Source organism: Lissotriton vulgaris, chromosome 7, assembly GCF_964263255.1.
Source record: "Lissotriton vulgaris chromosome 7, aLisVul1.2, whole genome shotgun sequence".
NCBI lineage: Eukaryota > Metazoa > Chordata > Amphibia > Caudata > Salamandridae > Lissotriton > Lissotriton vulgaris.
Window position 1 is genome coordinate 1,079,969,278 of NC_141695.1, and position 25,106 is coordinate 1,079,994,383.

Genomic DNA, 25,106 nt, shown 5'->3' on the forward strand with positions numbered 1-25,106 from the left:
TTGTGTAAATGCGCCAGCTCTCAAAATAACTCTTCTTTTATTCCTTTTCAGATTCTGTCTTATCTGCGTCCTGAAAACTGTTGCTTCCTAGAACGCGTTCTTCCAGGGTAAGTTTAAACTTATTTCTCAGTAACTATTTACATTGCTATAGCTTTAAGTATGTCACGATTATATTTTGTCACTTAGCTTTGTCTTCTTTTATTTGTAGGTGCACTGATGTTGTCGTCGCGTTTCCTCTCAGCTGCTCTGTGAATTCGCTTCATCTGTGAGAGACTCTGCTGAACTCTCCTTGACCCCGTTACCTTCTGGCTGCGCGTCTTCTCAGTCGGAAACTCTTAGGACTAATATCTATTTCTGGGAAATAACTCTGTGAATTTCAGCCTCTAACGCTAACATGAAACTCCGCCAACATGATCGCTCCTCAGGTAATTACTGCTGGACACTAGACCGCCGACCTCTGCTCGGTTTGGGCGACCATTTTAAGGTGCCATTTCCGAATTAGCTCGGCCCAGGTACTCTCCTTTGCTCTAGTAGAGCAATCGGTTACTGTATTCTGCGCAATAACTCCGACTTGGAGTTTTGGAGTCCTGACACGCTCGTGGCATATGAGATGCTAGTAGCAGAGGTGGGGCTTCCCCCCGGGGGATTCCTACTGCATTGCTCATAGATAGCGAAGCTGACCGCCAGATGGGGAGATATAGCGTCGGAGCCTGAACTACACCTAACCATGCAGTACCTACATGTCATGGGAAGAGGCAAGCACATGGTTCGCTGGTTTTCTGCATCACTACGAACACCTACGGTGACTAGTTTAGCCCCTCTCAGAGGTAAGTGGGAGAGAGACCTGGGTAGGCCGCTCACGGAAAGTAGTTGGAGAAAGTCCTAAAAAGCCCGGTGCGCATTCCCAGAAACATGCAATTTCGTCAGATACAACTGTACATTGTTCATAAAACCTACCTCACACCTGAGCTAATTAACAAGTACTTTCGTCGCTACGACGCATCCTGCCCCAGGTGCAATGAGGAGGGAGTGGGGCTCCTCCATTCCCTGTGGAGCTGTCCTGGACTGAGCACTTACTGGAACGCAATCAGCGAGCTGCTCAGAAAATGCACTGGCCGCACTATCCCCTTTGATTGGCCCGAGTACCTTTTATACCATTTCAGGAGGACACCCAGGGATAAGGTGTTGTCTTGTTTCCTGGACCTGGGGCTGGTGGTGGTGAGGCGCCTTCCCAAGAGGTGGTGGAAGGTGCGTGATCCGCCAGGCGTACAGGCGTGGTCCTCTTCTCTCCATGCATGGGCCCAGGCTGAGTGGACCGCCATACAAAGGGAGGAAACACTGGGGCTCCGAAAGGAGCATTGGGAGCACATGCTTAATGCCTTACAACTGCCGAATGGGGAGGGAGACATGGGCAGTGCAGAGGATGTGGAGGGCTCCCCTTGGGGCGGGAGCATACCACGGGCCGTTCTCCTACCGTGATAGTCTGCTATGTATAATTCCTGCTCCAATGGGGCACAAAGGTTACAGTACAGGTGTGGTTGTGGCCGTGGGGGTTGTGCGCGCACGGGGCTGGGAACCGGGGGGTCAGTGGGGAGGGGAGGGGGGATAGGATGTGGGTTGAAATGTGACTGTGGTTTTGCCGCTTTTGTTACAGTTTTCTCTCGCTGTTGTTTGATCAATATTTCATCTCTATGTAAGTCCAAGATGGAGGGTCTACCCAGAATCTTGCTAGTGGGAAAGGGCCCAGCGCGTGAACCTTCATGGACAGTCCCGGAGTCTTTATCCGGTCAGGAACTACGCGATCCAGCCACCTTTGGGCCAATACCCTATGACTCAGTAGCTGCACAGCCTAGCCATTGCGAACCTAACATGTAATGCTGCGATGTTTGTGAATATTTAATTGATGTGCCCAGGTAGTTGTGCTTAAACAGATGATGCTCCTATTGTATTATGAAACTCTAAAAATGCCAATAAAACAGATTTGACAAAAAAAAGAGAGGTCTAGAGGGAGGGTGTACAATTGAATGCACTTGGGGCCAGTTTACTGGGGTCCTGTTATTTGGGGTCCGAGATTGGCAGTGGGAGTACAAATAGTCCAAAGGAAGGGCTTTGATTCCGATAATTAAGGCAAAAGGATCAACCCATTCGGCTACTAACGTATGTCAAGTCGAAGTGTTGTTAAAGTTGATAACTATGCAGTCCCCTTGCATGGATTACGGATCTTGCACACCCAACCCACTCTATGGACCATTATTATTTCTCCTGCCCTATTGTAGGGAAACTGCTTGTGCCTAACCAACCAAAAAAGACACTTATTCCTAAGATCAAACTGGGTTTCCTTCTGTCCTTTTTTGTGCTCGGGTACACCAGTCAGGATGACAACATAATGAAGTGAAGCGGGGGCCAATTAATGGTTGGTTGTATTGGTGGTCCTGTCCACTGTCTTCTACCTCTACGGACTCCCCACTATCCTGTCCCTCCCCACACTCTAGATGGGCAAGTCTGCTTCTAGTTAGAGTCTCTTTATTCAAAACAAGATTAAGAGACTCATTAGTGTTAGAGGAGCTCTCTGGTCCTAGTTCCAGCCCTCCTCTCTTGGGCCAATGGGATACCTAGATCTTCTGGGTGCCCCATGGGGGACTCAACTGGGTCTAGGTTGGAGTACCCCATCCCACAAGCAGCTCCACCAACAACCCTTCGCCCGTTAGTGTGTGCCGCCTCTAAATGACCTAAATTGCCCAGAGCGGGGTGCCTTAAATTGTCCGTTTGGGAACTACAATCAACCCTTTTACCTATAGCGAAGGCGGTACCAGCAATGCAGGTTGCCTGGCTACTGGGGCCGCTTAAGTGGCCAGTACCCAGAAGGTTTAATAGGTATGCCAGCTCCTCCTTAACAATTACTCTCAGTTGTACTTCTAAGTCCACTATCATCTTCCTTACCCAGATAGGACAGTCTAGGGCCATTTTGTGATTGATGGGATTTTCAATTGCTCTCCTAGGGGCAGGAGGTTCCTCTGCTAGGATAGGCTCAGATGTTCTCTTTCTCTTGGCACCTGCCCCTAAACATGTTTTGCGACCCCCATTTTTAGGTGCTCTAGTAGATGTATCTCCCTTATCATTTCTAGCATTTGCTGACTTTACCACCCCATCACCTGCTTTACCACCTCTACTTCTGGATGACCTAATAAAGATTCCACCATCACCAGATGCTAAGTTCAATGGAGGTGAGGTTGAAAGGGACTCTATTGGTCCTCTCATAGTTTCCATTAAACTAGGTGCAGATCCAGATGTTATAGCTTAGGGGGCAGGTGACTCTGGCAGAGTCCTAGAAATATCTGGAGTTAAGGACAGGCGACGTTCAGTCAACTCAATTTCAGTCGTTACCACACCTATAGCCCTCTAGAGCATTCTGTCTATTGAGGTTTGGGGAAAAGGTGGGGGAATGGGGAATTTAGGAAGTTTCTTAGGAACACAAGCACGTTTTCCCTTGATAAAATCACTGGAGACTAGAGCGGTTGCTCACCCTCTAAACAAAGCTTGATAAAAAGATAAAAACAGGAGGAAGGTGCAGAAAAGTCAGCTAAATCGTGTTCCAACGCCACGCTGTGGAAATACAGATGAGAGTCAATAAAGGAGTAATCACCCAAGAAAGAAAGAAGGAATGGCTCCACTACTACCCCATACATAACATAACATAAAGACTTTTCCGTTGGTTATAGTGATGCCACCAATTGCCGCAAACAAATAAGGATCAAATGGTCACCACCAAAACTACAATCTAAGCGGGTGGAATAAGTCATCAACGGAATCTAAAAGTCAGTGTAGAAAGTCTTACAAGGTGGAGTCAGCTAGATTTTAAACACCAAGGTCCTGCCTTGCCTGCCCTTGCTTGCCTTGCCCTGCCCTGCCTTACCTGCGATGGACCTGTCCTGCCTCTCCCTGGCAATGACGGGCCCACCCTTGGCCTGAGCTTCACCCGGGTGCAGCCCGCAGGCGTCCCGCACCACGGTGAGTGAGGCTGCTCTTTGTAGAGCAGTGATGGCTCCTCCCCCTCACCTGTTGCAGCTGTAGCAATGGGGGCGGAGATGTTGTTAGCTCCTGTTGCACCCTGGGACTTGTGGTCTCACCAGGGTGGATGGTGAGCTCAAGGGCTGCTGTGGGGTGTGCTTTTAGCTGGGAATCATCCGTGGCCCTGGGCTTATGCTCCTGCCAGGGTGCTTGTGCCAGAAAAACAAAAATCAATGAGCAGCAAGTCCCCCTTTCCTTTTAGCAAAATTAACAAATTACTGAACTGCAACTCTGAATTTACTATATACTGTCTAGAGTGTCCTTGCAAGAAAAAATACATTGGTAGCACTATAAATGCAACAAAGAAGCGAGTGCTAGAACATATGCCGGCGATAGCCAAAAAGGATAGAACCTATCCAGTGGCTCGCCACTTTGAAGAATGTCACTTGAGTATTTGTGATCTTCTAGCTTTTCACTGCTTGGTCCAAGTACCCAAAAATGAGAGAGGGGGGGACAGGGTAAAAAAACTACACGCCCCAGAGTCCACATATATCATCAAATTGGGCACAATGTCCCATCAGGGTCTGAATAATGATGCGGAGTTATGGTCCCACTTGGAATGAGTTCTAGGCATCAGTACAAGTGGCCAAGTAAACCAGCATTATCTCTGACTACTAGTCTTTTTGTAGTTTCCTTCTTAATAATGTTTTTACAACTAGTGAATCTTATTAATGGTATATCACACAGTTCTTGAGGCGAGACAATGGGGGATGATGGTTGTTACTTTAAGTATTTATTCTGCATATGTGATTTCAATGATACTTGGCTTCTAATTGTCTGTTGTGTCTGTATACCCCCTTTTGGGTTTGTGGTTGGTGCGTTATTCTTTCATTTGTCAATTAGATTTCATAGACATGTGTCTAGATAGAAAACGATTGTGTGCTCCATTTTAATAACGTATAGCTAAACCAATATGGAGATTAATTTAGCCTCCTCGGTTTCATGTTTATCTTTATAGGAGATTCTCTTGTGGTGGATTTAAAAGTCCATTCAGGGCTCAATAGCTTGGCATAATAGTCCCATTTTTTCAGAAATCGTGGTGCAAACATATTCAATAAAAACAGCTGCTCACACGATACTGTTACTGCTAAATAGTAAAGAAAAAAGAAAAATATTTTATGTAAGTAGAAAGAGAGGCAAATTTGTGTTTCTCTTTAAAAACACTATTTTAGTGTACATGTTTATTCATGAAACTATAGCATTCAGTATGTATCATGCCGTCTTTTGTGTTTACCATTTTTTTCCTCTGCACTTGCACTTCTTTACTTTAAAATGGTGGTACTTTATGAAAGTCCCTGACATTGACAAGGCCAGAGTGGGGGTCTGAAATGAAATAAACATATTTTTTTCACTGACCTAGTTTTAGCTTGCTTCTACTTGTGTCGGCCGACACAAATTTCGTCCCCGAAGCGGGGGCCAAGATAAAAGGGGGGTCCCAAAACGTGTTTTCCCCATGTTAATTTCCATAGGGCGGTCGACCTCACTTTTAGCCCGAACGGCTGAATGGATTTCCACCAAACTTGGCAAAATTGTAGGGACTGGTAGCCCGACGTGCCTTTGCTATGTCTCAAGATATGTGCTCCAGTGGATTTTAAAAATTTAGGTTAAAAAAAATACATATATCGATGGCCGCGCTCCGGTACGCGCACCGGGGAGCGCTCCGGGCGCGCTACGCGACTTGCTGCCGGAAAGCTGATTGGCTCTTGGGTGTCTGTAAACATTCGAAACAGTCCGGAGCGGCCGCCATCTTGTGTCTCGGTAAGATCGAGACACAAGAGGAGGCAAAGACAAAGTTGGAAATTACCATAAGGGGGCAGAGTAGACCCCCCTGATCCCCTAGGTTTGATGTGGGGGCCATAAAATGGCCCCGCAGGGCAAAAAAAATTTTTTTTTTTTTTCGATTTGCGCGGGGGAGCGCCCGGTACGAGCACCGGGGAGCGGACCGGGGAGCGTACCATGGGGAAAAAAGAATGACAGAGTTTTTAAAAAATTTAGCCTTTTTTTATAAATTGAAGGTAGTTCTAAAAAGAACTGTTTTTTTTCTTCTTTTTGTTGTTTTATATTTTTTTAATGTTTTGTGAACATTTTGTACTTTTGTTGGCTTTTATGAACTATTTTATATTTTTCTTGTTATTTTTATGGGGAGAAACAAAAAACAGGGAATTGAAAATGGCTCAACTGGAGCAAAAAAAATCAGGAAAATATTAGGGTTTTTTGGGGCAATTGTGTTTGTCACCAGCAAGGAGGATGAGCTTTATGCTCTGTTCACCATAGGAGATGGTCTTACCACAAAAAATACATGTAATTCTGAATTCCCCAAACCGTGGTTGTATGCAAGGGATAGTCTCCCATGTCTCTGGTCCCGATGGAGTGGGTTGCTTTCTTTTGAGGTGGTGGTTGAAGATTGGGGAGGGTTACTGGCCAGTTCTCTCATCTCTGCAGCAGAATAGTTGTTTGGATGCTTGCGCTGCATGTGTCTAATCATGGCATTATTACCAAAAGAATATTTTTTGTTAGGGTTCCCCCTTGAAAGTTCCATGCCACAGATTAGGCAAGTCACCTTGGGCGCATTGACTTTCTTCTTGCCCTCTGGTATAGAAAAAAACTCCCATATAATGTGCTGCCTTGGCTTGTATGGGGTATTGTCTTCTTGCAGCCACCTTCTCCCCTCCTCCTCCTCCTCTTCCTCCTCCTCCTCTTCTTGACCACCAATGTAATGTTGTGGTGGTCCTCGTGGTTTTGGTGGTGGTGGTGGTGCAGATGCTCCAGCTGCTGCTGCTACTGTAGCCATTTTAAAGTACAAAATATTTCTCAAAGATGTTCAAACAGGTCTTCCTCAGTTAAAGGACAAAGTCAGAATAAGGAAAAAAGGTGGGGTCTTTCATCATTTGGAAAAAAAAACTGTCCTGAAACAATGAAAAGTGTTATTTTCAGGTCACATGACCCGGACTTTCATCATTTGGAAACCAAAACTGTTCTTCACCAATAAAAAGTGATGTCACTGACCATGTCATGAGTGATGTAATATGTGACGTCATCAGCAGTGCATTGCACGCGCAATTTATAGTGAGTCCAACTAACTATAACGTGGGAATTCCAATGGTTTTATGCGAGTAAAACTTCCTGCTAACTATAACTGGTGTGAAACCTATGGTTTTTTCAGTGAATTTAATAGGTTTTTTAAATGCTAATTCATAACTATAACTGGTGTGAAACCTATGGTTTCTTCAGTGAATATATATATATATATATATATATATATATATATATATATATATATATATATATATTTGCACAGGGTCTCCCCGGTCCCGGGGAGGGGTGGAGTCGCTGAAAGACGGAACCGCAGGAGAAACGCGACCGAGAACCAAGGAGCGCCTAGCGAAGGGGAAGCGAGCCAAGCAGTAGAATATATATATATATATATATATATATATATATATATATATATATATATATATATATATATATATATATATATATATATATATATATGTATATATAAAACCAGGATCCCAAAGAAATCCCGCGGTGGGCCAAACAAGGGCACAGACTCCAGTGAAAGATGCAATAAAGACATTTTATTGTCTTAGCATGTCAGGATGGTCTTGATCACATAGTGCGCTAAGGTGAGAGGCAATCAATTTATAGTGACTTGAGTGACTTTACTATGCTCACAGTGACAAGGCAGCATGTAGTAAAACATCTTGTCATGCAGCGATGACTAGGCGCAGCAATGACATGCAAATTTGGTAGCAGGCATTGAGAAAAGACTACCCCTCTATATGTAGGTGTGGATGGCCATATGTTCTGTAACATCAGTTGATTGCAGCAGATTAGACGGTAAGCTGGCGGTGCCGGTGGCATGGTAAAAGATAAAAAAATATGATAAATGAATGCAATGATTGGGTTTGAAGTCTGCCAAATGTTGTCTGATGGAAAACAAAATTAGACGGTATCCCTCATGAATCGTGGGTGTGTGAATACATCCTAGAAACCATGAGTGCCACGTGGCACAATTAAATGTGGAAGGATTTCAGTGTTCCATTGTAACTAAGAGGGGAACAGTGTATTTAACACATACATATTTGTAAAAGCATGTGGAAGCCAATGCCAAAGTCTATGTATCAGTAGGCGCGCAACTAATTCAGGCAAGTATTATAAGCTTACTGCTGGTGCGGAAGTAGGGCTTAGATGTTGCTGGAATTTAATCTTAACATGTTGAGAGCTGAGCCTGATGTATGGAAATTTAGTCAACTGCTAAAAAAGAAGTCGAATAGGTGAGAAAAATGCTCAACAGGGCAGTCAATTATGGGTAAAGTTAAAAATAAGTGCATAATTGTGGGAAAACGTAGTGTTAGGGCCGTGAGATGTGGTGAAGATAAAAATCCAAACAGTCGCTTAAGGAATAGGCAAGATAGGAGCAGTATAGTTAAAAACTGTGTTTGTAGTGGATTAAAAACTGGACATCCATCTTGAAGTCAGCCAACTTCTAAAAATGTCAGATTGGCGAAAGTCACAGAGCGCAAGACTGGAGTGAATAATGTAAATGGACACTATAGAAAGTTGTAAAGGTCTTTAATAATTTTTTATTCTTCCTGGGCCTTAGTGTTAAGCTCTATTATGTATTTTGACTCCAGTTGTCTCTGTTGCCACCACGTCTAAGTGGCGGAATGTTATCAATGACGCAGTATTTGAGGGATTTAAGTTGTGCTGTTGTGTCTCTTTGACGTGCCTGGCGACAGGGTATGTCGGGTTACTGTTGACAATGGCTCTAATGTGTTGCAAAATTCGTAGGTGTACTTGGAGCTTACTGCTTCCTACGTATTTGAGTCCGCAGCTGCAAGTGAGAATGTACACTGCAAATTCTGTTCTGCAGGTGAGTTTCTGTTGTATCACTATGGGTTTGCTTCTGAATTCAGCCGAGATTTGGGTGGTGTTAACTCCAAATCTGCAAGCCCTGCATCTGCAGCACTTGCGATAACGTTTAGCATCAGTTAACCAATTGGTGGTATTGGTTATTTCAGGGCTGTTCCTGACTATAGTGTCATGCATGGACCAGGCTCTCCTGTAAGTGATGTCAGGCCTAGGGGCAACCATGGGTCCTAATGTGGAGTTGGTTTTGATAATACCCCAGTGTTTGTTGAAAATGGATTTGAGCGCTCTTGATTCAGTGTTGTGAGTCATGATGAGGCGTGTGATTACATATCCCTTAGTGGCCAGGTCCGCTTGAGTGTGTTTTTTTCAGCAGTGGTATCTGTGGATGTGTTCTGTAATAACAGCTCTCTAGGAAATTAATTAGCTTTGGTGATCGCAACAATGATAGTCTTTTCAGTGTATCCCCTGCTTTGAATCTCATTTGAGACTCCAATTGACATTTGGCTAGGTCAGTGGGATTGCTAAAAATTCTGCGCAAGCACAGCATTTCTCAGTATGGAATGCTAGCTATGAGATGTTGTGGGTGAAAGCTGGTGGCGTGAAGGGTAGAGTTACCTGCAGTGATTTTTCTATGGATGGTGGACTGTAGTATGTTTTCTGAAACATAAACTTTTACATCTAAAAATTCTACAGTGTCAGTGCTGATGGTGGCATTGTATTCCAAATTTAAATCATTACAGTTGATATCATTGATAAACGATTTAGCACTGTCCATAGAACCCCTCAACACCACAAAAACATCGTCTATGTAACATAGCCAGCAAAGAATGTTGTTGGACCAGGCTTCAGAATGTGTGTCCTGGAGGACCCGCTCCTCCTACCAGCCCACATGAAGGCAGGCATAGCTGGGAGGAAGCAAGCCCCCATAGCCACACCCCTGAGCTGTTGGTAAATCTTGTTGTTGAACATAAAATAGTTATGCTGTAGGCACCACTCAATAAGAAACATGATGAGCTCATTGTGTTTATAACAGTGGGTAGGTTGTTTGGTCAAAAATTCACGGCATGCATTAAATCCATCAAGGGGATGGATGGTCGTGTAGAGGGAAGTTATGTCGAGTGACTTCAGGATACAGTTCGGTGACCATGTGATGTATTTGATTTTAAGCAGGAACTCGCTAGTGTCTCAAGTATGTAGGTAGTTTGGTGACGTACTCTTGTAAGAAATAATCTACATAACGGTATCAAGGGGCAGGGGTGAACAAAAGCTGCATAAATGGTTTGATCCTGCTTGCACCAGGGCCCTTAGAGACCTAAAAATGGCCCTTAAAGCACAACCGAGGGACAGGGCTTTGGTTTCAGTATTGAGAAAAGAGTATAGGGCCGCTACTAAGTCCAGAAGGGATAGCATCAAGCAGGAGGCATGGGACCAACTAAACGACATTAACATCTTGAGAGACAGCAGGCAATTCTGGGCTGTAGTAAATCACCCTTATTTTTCAGATTCTCCAAATCTAGATACCGATTGTGTAATACCCGATGAGAAGTGGCTGGCCCACTTCAGCTCTGTTTATGGTGAGTCTGGTGCCTGTTCGCCGCCACAAAAGGGTGCAGGTTATGTGGCCACACCTATACAATTTAACAGCGGGGAAGTGGAAAACGCAATCTGTGCCACATCAAAGAATAAAGCCCCCGGCCCAGACGGGGTACCAGCTGACTTTTATTTACACTCCCCCAAATTCTGGGCTGGTATCCTGGCTAAAGTGTTCACAGCCGCAAACACCACGCCCCCCCCAAATACATGGGCTACGTCCACCATAGTGCCTATATTTAAAAAGGGCAGAAGGGATGACCCAGGGTGCTACCGGCCCATTTCTCTCCTGGACTCTGCTATTAAGATCCTGGGCAGAGTCCTTTTAGTGAGATTAAGAGATAGCCTGGAGGATTGCGGTGGCCTGGCTGACATACAGTATGGTTTTAGGGAAAAAAGGGGCACGATAGAGCAGTGCTCAAACCTGCACCTTCTGATTTCCAAGTATACGGTGGCCAAGGAGGGGACCTTGTATTTAGCATTTATGGACCTCTCCTCGGCCTTCGACTTGGTCAACAGATCGAAACTTTGGGAAATCCTAACTAATATGGGAATTGACGCCGACTTGGTGGCTTTTATAGCTTCTTTGCATCAGGATTTATTCGCTGCTGTAAGAGTAACCAAAGAGGGAAGATGCACGTCAAGTTTTAGATCTCTACGGGGCGTTAGGCAGGGATGCATATTGGCCCCCCTGTTGTTTACTATCTATATAAATGACCTAGGCAAGCATTTACTTGAGGCAGCATGTGACGTACCGCGTGTAGGAGAAGTTAAGATCCCTGCTCTCCTATACGCGGACGATGCTGTACTCATTGCACGCACAGGGGTATGTCTCCAAAAATTGCTGGATGCTTTTGGGACTTTTATGGACCGATTGGACCTGAAGGTTAATGCATCCAAATCGCATACCATGGTTGTAGGGACACAAGGGAAAAGTGGCAAGAGAGGAACTAAAACCTTCTTTTGTAAAGGGGAGATTGTGTCAGGAGTCCCCGTGTTTCCATACCTGGGAGTGCTTTTCGATAGCAGGGGTACCTGGGGCCCACAGATACGTGCAAAAAGCCTAGCGGTTACAAGAACATCTAGGGCCATCTTAAGTTTTGCTAAAAGGCTGGGACATAGACCCATGAAGGCAATCATCCAGGTTTACAACAGTAAATCCCTTCCCGTGGCTCTGTATGGTGCGTCCCTATGGGGTTACGCACGACTAGAAGAAATCCAGGTAGCCGAAAATAGTTTTTTACGTTCAGTCCTGTCCCTCCCCCAATCCTCCCCGGTTTTCTCCATTCACACAGAACTTGGTTTGGATTACATCCAGGACAAACTGAGATTGGCCCCATTAATATACTGGCTTAAGACCTGGTTAAACCCTGAACTTCTGTTAAATCACACGATCATAAGGGACGTGATGAGTTTAGAGTACAGTCACAAGATACCATGGATGGCGTATTTGCACAAATCTTTTAATGAACTAGGACGTCCAGATTTATTCACCTCCCCCTCGTGTATCACAAAGCAGGATGTGAGTCTTATAAAAAAACAGTTTTTGTCTAGGGCATACATGTTGCGAGAAGAAGTCGAATTATCAAAACCATCTGTTCGAATGCATTATTTGTCACTCCAGTCACCTGCAATTAAACCCTATTTATGTTTTGTCACTAATCCGTTCCATAGATTTTTGTTAACAAAATTTAGATTTAACACTATTCATTTTTATTTGGGCCATTTTAATACCTGGATGAAACCTGAGTTAGCTCCCCCATGCACTTGTGACAATTTTTCTGTTCAGGACAGTTTACATTTTGTTATGTTTTGCGATTTCTTCTCCGACCAAAGGAAAAAATACCTGCTACCAGTCTTAAGAGACGCGGGCTTCTCCCAGGTGAGACCAGCCATGTTATATTTAAAATCAATGGGTAACATCTGTATCACTTTCGCCATGGCCAATTTCCTTGTGGCAGCAACCAGAGCCAGAAGGGGCATGAATTTGGAAATTGGATGTACATAATGTGTTTCTTAAAATATCTTAACGTACTGATTTTTCGTCTCATTAACTTGCTCATAAATGAAATTGTTTAATTCCTTTTTAAATTGTAAATAATACTGTTTTTATGTACTTTGTATGATTTTAACAAATCGAATAAAGTTAATTTGACTGACTTGACTGACTGACACTATAGAAAGTTGTAAAGGTCTTTAATGATTTTTTATTCTTCCTGGGCCTTAGTGTTAAGCTCTATTATGTATTTTGACTCCAGTTGTCTCTGTTGCCACCACGTCTAAGTGGCGGAATGTTATCAATGACGCAGTATTTGAGGGATTTAAGTTGTGCTGTTGTGTCTCTTTGACGTGCCTGGCGACAGGGTATGTCGGGTTACTGTTGACAATGGCTCTAATGTGTTGCAAAATTCGTAGGTGTACTTGGAGCTTACTGCTTCCTACGTATTTGAGTCCGCAGCTGCAAGTGAGAATGTACACTGCAAATTCTGTTCTGCAGGTGAGTTTCTGTTGTATCACTATGGGTTTGCTTCTGAATTCAGCCGAGATTTGGGTGGTGTTAACTCCAAATCTGCAAGCCCTGCATCTGCAGCACTTGCGATAACGTTTAGCATCAGTTAACCAATTGGTGGTATTGGTTATTTCAGGGCTGTTCCTGACTATAGTGTCATGCATGGACCAGGCTCTCCTGTAAGTGATGTCAGGCCTAGGGGCAACCATGGGTCCTAATGTGGAGTTGGTTTTGATAATACCCCAGTGTTTGTTGAAAATGGATTTGAGCGCTCTTGATTCAGTGTTGTGAGTCATGATGAGGCGCGTGATTACATATCCCTTAGTGGCCAGGTCCGCTTGAGTGTGTTTTTTTCAGCAGTGGTATCTGTGGATGTGTTCTGTAATAACAGCTCTCTAGGAAATTAATTAGCTTTGGTGATCGCAACAATGATAGTCTTTTCAGTGTATCCCCTACTTTGAATCTCATTTGAGACTCCAATTGACATTTGGCTAGGTCAGTGGTATTGCTAAAAATTCTGCGCAAGCACAGCATTTCTCAGTATGGAATGCTAGCTATGAGATGTTTTGGGTGAAAGCTGGTGGCGTGAAGGGTAGAGTTACCTGCAGTGATTTTTCTATGGATGGTGGACTGTAGTATGTTTTCTGAAACATAAACTTTTACATCTAAAAATTCTACAGTGTCAGTGCTGATGGTGGCATTGTATTCCAAATTTAAATCATTACAGTTGATATCATTGATAAACGATTTAGCACTGTCCATAGAACCCCTCAACACCACAAAAACATCGTCTATGCAACATAGCCAGCAAAGAATGTTGTTGGACCAGGCTTCAGAATGTGTGTCCTGGAGGACCCGCTCCTCCTACCAGCCCACATGAAGGCAGGCATAGCTGGGAGGAAGCAGGCCCCCATAGCCACACCCCTGAGCTGTTGGTAAATCTTGTTGTTGAACATAAAGTAGTTATGCTGTAGGCACCACTCAATAAGAAACATGATGAGCTCATTGTGTTTATAACAGTGGATAGGTTGTTTGGTCAAAAATTCACGGCATGCATTAAATCCATCAAGGGGATGGATGGTCGTGTAGAGGGAAGTTATGTCGAGTGACTTCAGGATACAGTTCGGTGACCATGTGATGTATTTGATTTTAAGCAGGAACTCGCTAGTGTCTCAAGTATGTAGGTAGTTTGGTGACGTACTCTTGTAAGAAATAATCTACATAATTCTATATGTTTTCGCTAAGGCTTTTGCGTGCTGATATGATAGGCCTGCCAGGTACCGGCGATGTTCCCTTGTGAACTTTAGGTAGGAAGTACAAGATTGGTAAAACAGGAAATTCATTGTTCAGGAAATTGAACTCATCTTAGCTGAGAGTGCCTTGAGTCCTGTAATTGTTCAAGTGTCTTTTGAGTTCTTTGCCACTAGCAATCACTTTTTTCATTTTGGTAGTCCTGTAACATATGGCATCATTCAGGTGTCTGTGGGCTTCTTCCATGTACATGTGTTTAGGCTATAGGACGATGTTATCTCCTTTGTCTGATTTGTTGATGATATATCAGTTCTGGCTTTAAGTTTGCTCATGAGGTCCATATATTGTTTATTATTTTAAATTACTTTTGATTTTTACACGGGTACTTTGTTTGTGCAAATTCTTGACTTCTTCCACAAGGACATCAGTGTAAATGTCAATGGCATCTCTGGGCATGGAGTGAGTGGAAGTGGATGGTGGCTTGAACGGGCTCTTGATGGCAGTAGGTGTCTGAATGCCAGCGTTATTTAATAGTACTTATGTGGAGGGATCATCATTTGGAGTTTTCAATTCAATTCAAAGATAGCTTTATTCGGTATTTGTTAAAAGACCATAAAAGCACATCAAATTTTTTAAAAAACATTTCATCCACAAAATACAGTAGTACAATTTGATACATTATTTTACATAAACACATTAAAAAATAGGGGACGTTAAAGACCATCTTTAAAACACTGGAAGAGTCCTGGATAATTAATGTGTACTATTGGATGTGATGGTGTACAGTACAATACAATCATACAATCATTATGCCATCGAGCCTCTACATCTTACTACATATTTCAGAAATTTAACAGATGCGACCATGGTAAGTTCATCTTGTAACATATATAGTCTGATCAGAGCTGGTTTGCATTGTCTCAATCCCCACATCTTTAGAAGGGGTAACAGATACCTCTTTCTGCCCCACTCGTAGTATTTGCAAAAAAGATGCAGTGGATATTTGACTGAGTAGATAGATCATCACAAGGACAGTTTGTTAGTGTAGCAGACCAGTCATTTGGGGCGGGAAATTATATCAGCCTATAAAAACAATCAGTCCTCATCCTTGTTAGTAGCATTCTAGGGTAACTGGGAAGTACCATGGCCAGGTATGGATGTAAACCTGGGCCATATAGAATGCGACGATGAGAAATTATCGTAGACTTGTTTTCATCCAGATACCACCGCCTATCTTCTAACAGCTCAAGGCAGGTTTCTTTTAAAGCTTTTTTCGACATTAGTGCACATGAGCTGGGGGTTACATAGAGTTCTGGGTGGCCAATAGAATTCGAGAATTTTTTAACATAATGAAGCCAGGTAAACTTCCTAGCCGCTGATTGGTTCATGCAGTCTTGGATCAAATCCCTGCTAAAAGCTGTGTCCTTGGAGGACCATATCTTATGCCACAGCATGACTGGTCTTATCTTAATTGAGTCTGTAATATGAACTCGATCTAATTCTTTGTGACATATGGTTGTAGAGATTGATCTTGGGACAGCTAACAAATACCTGAAAAAGGCATTTACCGCTAGTTGAATTTGTGTGCAATCGGCCGTCCCCCAGATACCAGCCCCATAGGTCGCAGTAGAGACACATTTAGCTGCATAGATCTTAAGCCGAGTGTCTATGGGTTTTCCGCCCAGTCTCTAAGCAAATTGTTTTACTGCGCCGATGCGGGAGAAGGCCAGATTGCGTGTAGCGATGGCTGTGGTCCAAGTTCCTCTATTATTAAAAGTGATGCCTAAATATGAAAAGGTTTTGGTCAAGCCTATCTTTGTCTGATTAACGAAAGTTTTGCATTCTATTTTGGAGTTATTTTTTGAGGTACAACACATGGTAAAAGTTTTTCCTACGTTTATCTTCAAACCTCTAGAGCCCATAAAAGTTGAAATGCCGGTTAATGCCTTTTGGAGGCCCACCTGGGTTTGTGACATTATTACGGCGTTGTCGGCATAAAGTAGTATTGGTACCGACAAGCCGTTTATTTTAGGATAGTCAACTTCCAAATTAATCAAGAAGTCTGCCACTTCGTTAATATACAAATTAAAAAGAAAAGGTGCAAGGATGCAGCCCTGTCGAACGCCAATTTCTATGGGAAACTTCTTGGTGCGTTCTCCATTTTTGCCATAGCGGACCATTGCTCCTGCACCTCTGTAGAGTTCCTTTATAAAATTCAGCACTGATGGGTCTATCGCCATCTTGGTCAGGGTAGTCCATAACATTTTGTGGTTTAAGCAATCGAAAGCCGAGCTTAAATTGACAAACGTCATGTATAAATTCCCTTTTTTAACCACCATGTATTTGCTAGTTATTAGTGCCAGATTGAGTCCCTGCTCGACTGTGCCCAGCCCACTCTTGAACCCATATTGGAATTTGGAAAGGACCCCTTAAGATTTGGCCCAAGATTGTAGTTTGGTAAGTAGAACTCTCCCTGCTACTTTCATCAAGGAATCGAGCAGAGAGATTGGCCTATAGCATTTAGGGTCCTGCCCATTTTTAAAAATAGGAATTACGATGGCTTCCTGCCATGTGACAGGAAAGCCTGTTTGACTATAGGCATTTAAAACATTTGTGAGAAGCGTGGCCCAGAGATCCATGTTTTCTTTAAATAAATCAATAGGGATGCCATCTGGCCCTGGGGCTTTGGAATTGGCGCTCTCTCTAATAGCCTGCTCAACTTCTAGTGAGGAAAAAACTATATTCAGTGGAAAGGTATCTGTGGTGTGTGATACATCAGACTGCGGGTTGTGGCGATGTGTGATAATATCGCACGAGAGTTTAACACTGGTAATTCATCATTTTTGTACAATGCCGAAAAATAACTGACCCCCACGTCCTCAGCTATGGCTACCTCCAAAGAATCAGTCTTTCTCTCTACAAAGAACGGGGCATTGACTTCTCTCCAGAATGAAATATTGTCCCGAAGGGCGCTGGCCTTAATTAATGCCTCTCAGGCAAGATTTTTAAGTTCATTCTTCCTATTTTGAAGTGCCTGTTTATAATCCAGCCTGGCTGCTCTGACTAACTTAATGTCTTTCAGCAGGGTCTTTACAGCCAGTAGGAGAGCTTTATGGGCTCTAGTGCAGGCAAAATTGAACCAGCCGTTTGATCTAATCGTTTCACCATCTTTTCGTTTCCTGGTCAATTTATCATTTATAGTAGCAACTATCTTGTCATAGGCCGCTCTGATCATATGGGGATTGGGATATTGTTCCAGACACGTCAAGAAATGCTCACGGTCTTTCATAATTACCTCCTTTAAGAAGGTTTTAGGGTCGACCTTGGCCCACTTAATGGCATACCCATTTCTTCTGGACAGGGAGATTGAATGACGATATAATTTTTCAGACAAGCTTGTTGCGTGGCTATCATAGTTGCCCGCGTCAAGCCTGATGCTAATTGGAAAATGGTCACTCATTACTAGATCTTCTGTTTTAAAGCCCTGTACAGATCCCTGTTTGTTGTTAGACAGCAACATAAAGTCTATAATGGTGCCTGACCCTCGACCGTGGAAAGTAGGTTGAAAATCAACCATGGGCTCACAGAGTTCATTGGCGTGGCCTAGGTCCCAGTCATGCATTAATTGGTTTAGCATATTGCCAAAAATGGTGTGTTCAAAATGCGTGCTAGGTTCCCCTTTTAGATTTGTTATGCCACAAATGTCAGAGCCACTATGTGACAATTGAAGTCTCCCACTATAAGAATACAATCAGCCTCTCCCGTTCCTCTATTTAAAATATGGGTTAAATCGTCTATGAGTGCTTTGGCTTCTTCTTTCAAGATGTTATTATATAAATTAATCAGAAGAAGGCTCAGCCCTTTCCCTTTAACAGAAAAACCCTGCAGGGATTTACACTCCCTATTATTAACCCCCTCATTTTCAAATCTCTTCACTGTCAAATTTGCCAGATTAGAGACATACGTACAGAGGCCTCCAGATCCCCTGCCTCGGTTACCCTGAATAGATGGGGTGAAGAGGTTACTGAAACCCTCTATGTGGGACTCCTCCTGGTCCCAACACTCCTGAAGACATATAATGCCAAATTTATCGGCAAAGGATAGGAATGTTTGATCCTTCGATTTCTTGGAGAGACACGCAATGTTCCACGATGTTAAGGCCACGCTGGCTCTCCTCACTGTTTGTGTTAAATCTTTTTCCAGTGAATGTGGGCTCGTACTATTAACTACACTATGCCCTATCGTATCTAAAGTTCCTATGTTTGTTTCATCATGGAAGGATGTATCATATTCCTCATTGGCGTCTATAACATCGGGCCCCTCAAATGTGGAGCCCGTAGCTAATTGATATGAAGGGGATGATGCCAATGTTGCTGGTGCCTAAAGGAGGGCAAGATTTGTACTTGGCGGGGTTAGGCTGGTATGACAAGGGGAGTGTTTTTTGTTGCACAAGTTGGGTGCTCTTCCTAAGGTTGGAGAAGCAGAAAAGATACTATGATCCTGTTTTACCCCAATTGAATACCCTAGTGGTCAGTCGACCATATCTAGGCAGTCATATCTGTTTCTTGTTGAAATGCCCCTCCAGCCTTCCTGATTAAACTGTTCTCTTCTAGGAAACCAAGACCGAGGTTCCCAGTCTCTAGTCCTGTTCCTATTCCTGTTCCAGTGGCCCACTTGGTTACCAGGACCAATTCGGACCCTCCCCCCAGCTTGGGGGTTCTCCGTAATCAAAGATGTTCGATGGTGGATAAAAAAAGGAAAGATGGTGGGCGTCAATCCCCCCCTTTTTTGCCTGGGTAGGCCAGGAGCAGATATAATCAACCGTGGCGGGATCGTCACAGTTGATTATAACACAGTCGCCCTGTATGCTTTTTCCTAATTCACCAATCTACGATAATCTTCGTACCGAACAGATTCTGCTGGAATTTGGTGGTTGGAGAGGTCTATTTATGCCCAGCCACTGCAGCACCTTGTTTTGAAGGGACCAGGAAGGTTCGTCTGTGTTTTCCGGCAACTCTGTGACCCCAGTAAGGATGACAGTATATCGGGTCGCCTCAGGTTGAAGATGTGTCGGACGCCTGAACCTCACTCCCTTCTTTCCATCACCCGAAGGCTGCGGAGCCGACCCTTTATGAGGTATGAGTGGTGTAGCTTTTGACTTAGCTGTCTGAGTTAGACCTTTTGATGGACCAGGGGTAGCCTGGGAGGTGTCTTGAGTTGTATTGGGCTTTGCCTTCCCGGCTCCTAAAGTAGTCTGGGTGGTATCTTGTGTTATTTTCCGCTCTGGTTGCGCATTTGCAACTTTTGCGGCTTGTATAGGTTTTGCGCGGGAGTCAGGTTGAGCTGGTTGGGCTGGTGTACTAATGACTTTGGGTTTCCCCCCCCCTGCATTAGATGGGCCTTATGTTTTCTGGATGAAAGGTGGCGTGTTCAACTTCGCTAGTTGTTTTTCAATGTTCATTAGGCTACGTTCTACTGGATTTAAATGACGTTTAAGAAGCTCACCCACACTTTTTAATAATTGAGTGTTGGATGCACATGTATTACATGTGCCCCCCACCGCCCCCATGATGTATAGATTCTCGGGCATTCCTGAAATATTAATCAAAGTGGTATTGCTAGCATTTTGAGGACACTGGATGGGCTGCTTTGAGCCTAGTGTATGGATGTTTGGGGAAGATGTAGATTTGTTTGACTTAGAGTTGATCTTTTTTTTCTTCGCCCGTTTTGCTATGGCGCCCTCCCTCCTCCCCTTAGCATTTTTTTCTGGAGGTTCTATGTGAGTTTGACATTGATGTAGGTCGGGTGTTTTTTCTAAATCGTCAGTTAGATGCGAGTCGAGGGACAACTGGGTGGCAGAGAGATCCACCGTGCTAGGGACAGTGTGGATCTCTGCTATGGTTTCAGGTGGCAATAATAGGGGGGTGATCGTCCCTGGCTGAGTAGGGGTTAGGGCGGAAGCAAGAGGGCCCATAGAGGACCTTCTCGCTATTGCCAGCTCTTGGGATACCCTACGCTCCAACATAATTATGCTCTGGTCTATCACCTCGTTTGTCCTGGTGATAAAAAGATCTTTTGGGCCTGTTATCTGTGCAGCGCTCAGGGCCGTTTTACTTCTGGTCCCTCTGGTCATGGCTAAACACAGATGATGATGGAGGAAGGTATTCTGTCGTAAGTAACAGGATGGAAGGGATATCAAAAACTTTCAGACAGCAGAGAACGATCTGGAATACAAAATGCAAATGATGTGGCCCAGTCCAGTCTTACCCGGTCTTTAATGGGCTTAAACGGGCCCGCCCTTGGCCCGGGCTTCGCCCGGCGTCCCGCTAGACGGGGGTGACGCTGTTTATAAGCGCCTCCTGGCGCGAGAAGCTGCCTGTAGATGCCGCTAGGGCTGCTGGGAATTGTAGTTGGTATTCCCCGTGTTCCCCCGTCCGCGCTACGCTCAGCGGCCTGACTCCGAGATAGTGTGAGGAGTAAGGCGGCGGGAGGCGGGCAGGCAGGGTCCCAGGCACAGTTCTGCACTTGGCAGGAGTAGTCAGTGGCAGGAACGACAAAAAAGGACTCTGCAAAGCAGGATTTGGAGTTTTCAGCTCAGACATAGTTCTGATGGTGTTAATATCTGAAAACTGCATGAGTATCTGGCAAGTGAACCCCCACACTGATGTTGGAAAGTAGGGTTTTGTTACCATGTTTTTGTTTGAAATATTTGATGAGTTTTAGTTTCCGAATGAAAATAAAAATGTCAATTCGAGTTGTGGTGTAATTGAAACTGCTTTCTAGGCTGTATGTCAAACCCAAAGAGAGAAGTTGTTTTTCCGCCTCCGTTAGTTGTAGATCTGAGAGATTGATAACTGTATTGGAGTTGCTATTTATTTTTGTCTCCAGTTGCCTCTTTTTTTGTCGAAGTTTCTCTTTGATTTCCTGCGCTCTCTGTGCTCCCTCCTTCTGCAGTTCCGCCTGTGTTTTGTTTCTTCGGTAGTCGTAGCCGCAGTGTTTGGCGCCTCTCTTCGACTAAAAAACCAAGTTCCTTTGTTAGGCTGAAGTTGTTTCTCAGTCTGGGGTCACTATTACTTGTGATGCTGCCATCCTCTGAGTCTGTGCCGGTGTCAACAGTGGAACTCAGGTCAGATGTTGAGGCCGAGTCAGTTGGATCACGGGACATGGAAGCCGATGATGTAGGTGCGGGAACTTTGGTTAGAGGGTTGAGCTTTTGTCTTTTTGCTGAATCAAATTTCCTTGCAAGGGTAAAAATCAGCGCACACTCATAGTCAGACTTATTTCGCGCAAATTTAAATGCCTTGCGTGTCTTTATAATGTCTTCATGTTTTTTCAATCTTGCCATTATTCATTCACAGCGTTTACTCACAACTTTTTGATCTGAGCTGTCAAGTTCCTCATTGATTTTATCAATTTGGTCTTTAAGTTCCCTTCGATGTCCTCATATTTGATGAGGATAATTATTAGGGGCATAGAAGCCTCCAAGTTGCTCTCCGCCCACTCTTTGAGCATGAGTGGGCTGGGGTTGTCGAAATTTGGAGCAAGCATGATCCTTAGGCCAAGTGGAATCAGGCCCCCATCGCGATATTTTTGTAGGGACTTGCACTCCCACCATTTAGTGGGTTCATTGCGCATTAGTTTTGTCAAGGTTTTTAAGTTTAGATTTGGTATCGCCATTCGGAGCCCCTACAGCCGCGGGGGCTTGTTGTTGGTTGTCCAGTGCTGGAAGGTTGTCAAACAATGCATCAGCAGCTGCTTCCCTTTCTTGCAGCGCTTGATTTGATATGCTGTGTAGGACAAAATTATGTTGTGGCTGTCGATATTTTATATGCAAATGTCTATGTCAATGTGATGTGACAGCCAATCTTATAACCTATTTTCAACCTGGCAACTCCCTTGCACTCCCTTGCATGTGTAAACTCACCCACTGGTATCGAGGTGAGGTGAGTGTCCTGGGGTGCCAACCCCCGGGACACTGCTGTTTGCTATGACAGAACGGGAGCCGTGCGGCTCCCGCCCTGTCATAGCAAACTCTGGTTTGGATTTTGTAAGCAAGAGATGTTTCCTGCTCTCGCTTACAAAATCCAAACCACTTTGCTTCTCTACAAGGGGAGCTGCATGTTAGCAGCTCCCCTTGTGGAAAAGCAATGCCGGCTCAGCAAGAGGCGGGGAGCCGGCGGGACCGTGGTGGAATTGGGGTCCCCCCACGGTCCCCAATGGATAGGGCTAGCCCTGGGGGATTGGGTCCCGGGACCATGAGTGGGCTAGGAGCGGGGCCTTGCAGAGAGGTGGTCCAAGGTCACGCCCCCTTTTTACACCACTCTGCAATGCAGCTCTGTGGTGCTTACTGGAGGCAGCTGGTGGGTTAGTTGGGCCCCATGGACCCTCAGGACTCAAGGGGACTTAATCCCCGAATTTATAAAGCACCAGGGGGTGCATTTGCACAGTGGTGCAGGGAGGGGGGTGGCCTGATGTGACATGTGTGCAAACGTGCCCTGTGGTGCGTTTTAAGTTGGAGAATGAAGTCCCCTTGAATCCTGAGGGTCCCTGGGGGTCCCTGGGGGCCAAATAGCCCACTAGGTATGTCCAGTAAGCGCCGCAGAGTTGTGTGAAAAGGGGCATGGCCTCGGACCACCTCTCTGCAATGCAGCTCTGTTACGCTTACTGGAGGCACATGGTGGGCTAGTTGGCCCCTAGGGACTCTCAGGATTCAAGAGGAATTAATCCCCCAAATTAAAACCCGCCAGGGGGTGCGTTTGCACATGGGTGAAAGGAGGGGGCGGGCCTGATGTGACATGTGTGTACTTATGCAATCACTCCACCAAAACCCAAGCACTTATAAATTCACCATGCACTCTCCTTGCAGCACTCCCCATGCACTCATGCAATGACCCATGCACTAACTCATGCACTGCTACAATACCCTGAGCAGTACCCATGCAGTCCAGTCATTGTCCGGTCACTACCCATTCACTCCTCCAATCACCCAGCAAGCACCATGTACTTATCCAATCACTCTGCCAAAACCCAGGCACTTATAAATTCACCATGCACTCTCATTGCAGTACTCTAATCTTCCAGTCAGTACCATGTACTCATGGAGTGACCTAGGCACTAACTCATGCACTGCTACAATCCCCTGTGCACTACCCATGCAGACCTCTAACCATCCACACAGTACTGATTCACTCCTCCAATTTCCCAGGTTGTACCCATGCCCTCCAGAAATTCCTCTGTCACTACCCATGCACTCCTCAGATCAGCCATCCAGCATCATGTACTTATTCAATTACTCTGCCAAAACCCAAGCTGTTATAAAATCACCATGCACTGTCCTTGCAGCACTCTAATCATCCAATAACTACCAATGTACTTATGTTATGTTATGTTATGTTATGTTATGTTATGTTAAAATGGGACTTCTATAGCGCAACGGCTACTCCAAAGGAGTGTCCCGGCGCTTTGTGCTCCAGACCTACAGAAAGAGCTGGAAAACATAACAGTAAAAAACAGGAGCCTAAAAAAGGAAGCGGACTATCCGGAGAACAGCCAAGTTTTTAAGTCCTTCCTGAAGACAAGCAAGTTCGAGGTAGTCCGCAAGGACACCGGTAGAGAATTCCAAAGCTGAGGGGCAAGGAATCTAAAGGACCGGCCGCCTAGACGAGCCCTTTTGATACGTGGTACCCGAGCCAGAGCCAATGTTTCCGACCTGAGAGATCGTGTAGGTCGGTAGAAGTCCAACCTCTTCTGGAGATATTTAGCACTATTACCATGCAAGGCCTTATGGGCTAGGGTCATGGCCTTGAACAGTATCCTCTTCCGTACAGGGAGCCAGTGGAGGGAGAGGAGAAGATTAGAGGCACTAGTGCGACGATGCAGGCCAAAGATCGCTCGAGCAGCAGCGTTCTGGGTCACCTGCAAACGCTGAAGGAGATATTCTGGCAGACCCAGATATAGGACATTTGCATAGTCCAATCTGGATCCTATAAGTGTCTGGACAGTAATCCTCCGATGTTCCTCAGAAAGAAGGGGAAAGAACTTACGCAACATTCTGAGGATCCCGAAGCATGTTCCCGTAAGAGTAGAGACCTGGGATTTGAGCGAAAGCTCATTGTCAATTTTTACTCCCAGGTTCTTAGCCCACTTAGATGACTGAGTTGGAGGGAACATGTCAGCAGGCCACCACCCGTGCCAATCTGGTTCCGATGGGCATCCGAAGAATAGTATTTCGGATTTATCCGAGTTGCACTTGAGGCTGTTGTGTTGGAGCCAATTAAAAACAGCCCCAAGGCACTCACGGATCCTTTCTCCATCGAACTCCACGCCCTTACCGCAGGTGAACAGAAGCTGGGTGTCGTCAGCATAGGAGACGATCCGGGCCCCATAGGACTCTGCCAATGTCGCCAGAGGGGTCATAAGGATGTTAAATAGAGTGGGGCTCAATACAGAGCCCTGAGGCACTCCGACTCCCAATGGCGGCATTTCGGCAGACCCAGGTGGGACCCAGACCGTCTGCCGGCGGTTGGCTAGGAAGGAACAAAACCAGTTGAGCACCGTCCCCCCCAGACCGATGTTGTGTAGTCTAGTGAGGAGATCCTCATGGGGGGCGGTGTCGAACGCCGCCGACAGGTCCAACATAACCAACATCACCCTGCCTCCGGCATCCAGCACCTCCTTCACGATCTCAGAAACTTCCAGGAGCGCCGTCTCGGTGCTCAAGTTGGAACGAAAGCCCGACTGGGATTCATGGAGCAACTCGTGTGACTCCAGGAAGTTAGAAAGCACGCTATGTACGTGTTTCTCCAGGATC

The 25,106-nt window shown here is 45.0% G+C and overlaps 1 protein-coding gene across 1 annotated transcript in view; it reads right to left on the minus strand.

Annotated features, from left to right (window-relative positions):
• LOC147702949 (uncharacterized) overlaps positions 1-25,106 on the minus strand; it is a 4,293,369-nt gene that overhangs the window by 1,806,880 nt on the left and 2,461,383 nt on the right. The window lies entirely within an intron of this gene.